Source organism: Aulonocara stuartgranti (genome assembly GCF_965226115.1).
Source record: "Aulonocara stuartgranti genome assembly, chromosome: 9".
In the NCBI taxonomy this organism is placed as follows: domain Eukaryota; kingdom Metazoa; phylum Chordata; class Actinopteri; order Cichliformes; family Cichlidae; genus Aulonocara; species Aulonocara stuartgranti.
In genome coordinates, this window is record NC_138960.1 from 9323064 (window position 1) to 9327409 (window position 4346).

Genomic DNA, 4346 nt, shown 5'->3' on the forward strand with positions numbered 1-4346 from the left:
CATAGGCCGAGCGCGAGGACAGTTATTGGCAGAAGCTCGGGCCAATCAAATCATAGTTCCAGCAGCATCCGTTCGCTTGCAAACTAATGAGAGATGTGTGGGCGGGTCTATCATTAGAGGATGCCGGCGAGGTTTCAGTGAACCTTAGTGAGGAGGAAGCAACAGGCTACGAAAGTTACACACAGAAACACCTGAATCATACAGTGTAAAGACGAATAAATCTATTATTTTTAAATTAATACTATGAGTAGTAATAGCAATATAAATATTTTTATTTCTATTTCTAGGCCTAGATGTTTTTATTGCAGTAACTGGTTTGCTCTATCATCAACATTTTGGTAATCCTTGTGTTTCAACTGTGTACGTTTTATAGTATTCTAAATCTATATTCTTTCACTGTTGCTGATGTATTTGCCCAACAGTGTAAGGTAAAACAAACCTTCCACAGATGCGCTACCTTATGCCATTCTTCGTAAAATGCATCGTTTACGGCCCAGGCTGACACTTTTGTGAAGTGTATTATTGTGTTTTGATCACTGCTTAAATATCATATTTACATTTGCATCACTGAAACTGTGCGCTTTCCTTAAGGCCGAAATCCTTTTACACTGGAGCTATGACTTCCGTTCAAGGTCGTTTTTTATGAGCCACTGATTTTTGTTACTACCTTTATGTGTATGGGACTCCTAACACTACACAGAGTAAGTTAGCGTTGACTATTTAAGATTTTTCACAGATAAACACAAGAATGTAAAACTATGAAACACGCAATGAGGAAGGTTCCACTTTGGATCGTTGTCTCCATCATGTGGCCTTAAGGCCAAACTACAAGTGGAAAGCTATAAAACGGAAGTACTGTGCATGTTCTGTATTGGTCTCAAACAAAAAGTGTGAGTAAAGGTCTGTTTAGTAACATATAACATCAAAACCTGAGTCATCAGCAGAAAGAAAAAGAAATCAGTCATTTTGAATTATTCTCATCACACAGCAGACACCGCTGAACGACCTAATTCAATTATAGAGTACTTTGCAATATGATTTAGAACAAGCAAATGAGGCTACTGTGCTTTTAGTCCAGAATCACCCTATTATCAGAAGAACTGTTTTTCCTGCAAACTCAAAATCGATTCAGAAGAAAATAACATTCTGATATGCATGAATGACAGCCCTTAAGCTTCAGGAACTACATACAAGGACATATAAAGTGATCCTGCTAGTGACATCACTGATAGTTGTGCACCTTCTTGCCTCACATGTGTCCCCTCAGTCCCCTTAGACACTCCTACATCTTCCCCGGAGAAGACACTGTTTGTTTTTGTGTTAGTTCCAGTCAGTTATGAGAACTGTCTCAATTTGATCACACTCACTGTCCTGAAAAGTCAAATAAAAGTAAAGAAAATACTGAGTTAAATAGTCTTTAGATAGAAAAAAAACATTTAGTTTATTAACCTCCTAAGACCCAAACTCTTCCACGACATGCATTTTTAATTTCTCTTTGATATTTGGGCATATTGGGGCTTGATAAATGAAAAACAAAGAATTACCAGATTTTCTTTTTTACCTCATTTTTGTTTTTATGAAAAATCAGAGCCACATATGAGGATATTCGTTTAAAATTTTGATAGAACAGTAGCAGTATAATGTCCTCATAAATGGATATCAGGCCCTTGAAGAGCAAAACTGAGTATTTTGGTCTAAATAACCCAAAATGTGATGTCCACATATGTGGACACCAGGTCCTAGGAGGTTAAACTTAAATTGCATCTGCAGGTATATTCAAACAAATCCAGCATAGTGTTAGTTCAGACAGGCCACAAAGCCAAACTCAGATGCAATCTCTCCTGATCAGCTCATCTCAGTGCCAGTGTACATTAGCTGATACCCATCTACACATCCAATTTGCAAATTTCATGTAAAGCACTCTATTTAAGCTGCTGCACATCTGCAAGCCACTTAGCAACCCACCTCCATTTCAGCCCCTCCTTTCATGCTACATCTGTCACGGAGGAGCAGGGAGGACTCGGCACAGACTGAAATCTCAGAAAAACAGGTTTATTTACACACTCCAGGTGCACTATATACAGGTGAAGGAGAAGGGGGCCAGGGTTCCCAGGGGTGCAGAGCGGGGTCGGGAAAAGCGTCCAGAGTCTCCAAACCAAACACGAGAAATCTGCATACAGAGAACAAGGGTTAGCACGGAACTTTCACGGACAGAGCTCAAAACTGGCTGAGGCTAAAGTAGCACTGACGAGCGTTATTCAATAGTCCAGCGGCGAGGTGCTCTCAGTCACTGCCTTAAGTAGCGGGAGCAAACAAGGTGAGGAGCCACAGGTGATTGCCTACAGGTGGTGGAGGCCGGGAGCTCACAATGAGCTCCGCCCAGGCAGCGAGCAGAGAGAGAGGAGAGAGAGAAAAGACAAAACATAACATGTAGCCACACAGGGCCAGCCGAGCAGGCACGGGGACCATGACAACATCATGAAAGGAAGGGCTCACTTCCAAGATCCTTGGGGAGCATTACATAACTCATTAACACTAAAATAAATCAAAATCAGCACAAACTAACCATTTATAGCTGATGTGCCCAAAATCATGCATAACTCTGAGACTAAACACAGTCGTGTGTGATGACTGGCAACAGTCTAATTGGCCATTCAAGGAACAGCACATTTTGGAACTGTCAGTTTTATTTACAAGTGAGCTGAAAACCAAAAGGGTGCTCCCGTGGAACTGCAGATCAGTGACTTAAAGTATAAAGAAAGTCTCTAGGCATCAATTATGCATCTGAGTAGTCATTCTGTTGGGTCTCATCATGGCATAATTGCCAAACACAGTTTATTTGTGCTAAAAATACCATCTGTACATGTTACAGTAAAAGTATCCCAGTGAAAAAACACAAATAACAAGCTCTCACTTTTCTCATTTATCTTCCTTTTTTTAAACCTTCAAGTGGAGAGAATGGCTTCCTTTACATTACCAAGCCTCTCTGCCCTCAGGCACTTACAACCATCATATGGTCTCACTCCACGTGCTGTCGAGGCGACTTTGGTGTATACTGTTTTGACTGCCAGCTGGAGGCCCGATGTGGATCCTTTATCTGAACTCATCATTCTTTGCCGTCAGCTTTTTGCTTCACATAACAACGAAAGCTCTGTATCCGTCAAATTATGTCATCTGCTACAGTATTGGTTTATCGTCAGGCCTCAGCTGTAGCATGAAGCAGACGACGACAAAGAGCTTAATTTGTGTAACAAATAAGAGCAACTCTTACACACAACAAATGTTGTCGTTTTCATTTCTCCAGCACATCATATTGTGTGCAAGGTAACATGAGTACAGCCTACTGTAAGTATCCATTAGGGCGTTAAGTGACATGTAGAATTTCCAAGATTTCAATTACGCTAATCTCTTGGAAAAGCGTGAGAAACACCAGCATTATCAGTCGTGCATGTGAGCAGCCTAAAGAAAGGCCTGCTGGCAGGCAAGCTGCCATCGGTGTTGTTTTCTCACCGTACATGTGCGGACTTAAGTTACTCACTCCCACAGGAAAACCGGGGCTGTCCATTAAAGTCTGTTAGCTTCATCCCAGAAGCATGTAAGCGAATTGATAGTGAATGGAAAGAGAATGGTTGAGTAAACTGAGCCGAAGAGACGTAAATGTGTCCATGTCTGGTTTGTCAGAGGCAGCCTGCAGGTAAAACTCCTCAGACTGTAGGAAAAGACTGCTTTTAAAACGTCACTGCAAGTGTTGGGAGACGGGACTTGTAGAAAAGCAAGAGAAATGAAAGAATTGAAAGAAGTTGGATTTTTCATTTTTCTTTTTAAAATGTAGAATTTTACATCTATTTGTAGTTTCTTGTGTTTTCTTATCATTGTTGCGTAGCAGCCATTACACTTCTGTGTATTCTGTGCTGAAAAAAAGTGATTCTTGTATTACCAGTTCATTTTCTACTTCCAAGAGCAGCAACCAGACACCGGGGGGTTACGACACCAAAGAGGAAGTTGTGGTTAACCACAGATTTACTCTTGATTGACTTATTTATTTCCTGCATGGGCACGGGGAGAGAGAGCCAAAAGACATTTTTATTTTTACATATTAATAAACATAACACAGAAATGTAAAAATGCGCTATTTATTTGGGTGTGGAACACAGAGATGTTTAAAAACTAAATTCATAGACAAGAAATTGTCTGAAACATGACACGCTAATGATCTTGGCCCAATTGAATTTGATGGTAACATGTTATGCTCAGAATGATAAGATAAGATAACAAGTCAAGAACTCAGTCTATAATCTAATTCGATACAATAGTGAGATTACATGTAACGTAAATAAAGGTATTGT

At 40.3% G+C, this 4346-nt stretch overlaps 1 long non-coding RNA gene across 1 annotated transcript; it reads right to left on the minus strand.

The window, feature by feature from the left end:
- Nucleotides 1-2036: 2036 nt before the first annotated feature.
- LOC309714848 lies at nt 2037-2467 on the minus strand. Its single transcript, XR_014279053.1, has 2 exons — nt 2250-2467; nt 2037-2170 (listed from the first exon to the last, which is right to left on the minus strand). It is a non-coding gene; the product is annotated as an uncharacterized lncRNA (long non-coding RNA).
- Nucleotides 2468-4346: the final 1879 nt, after the last annotated feature.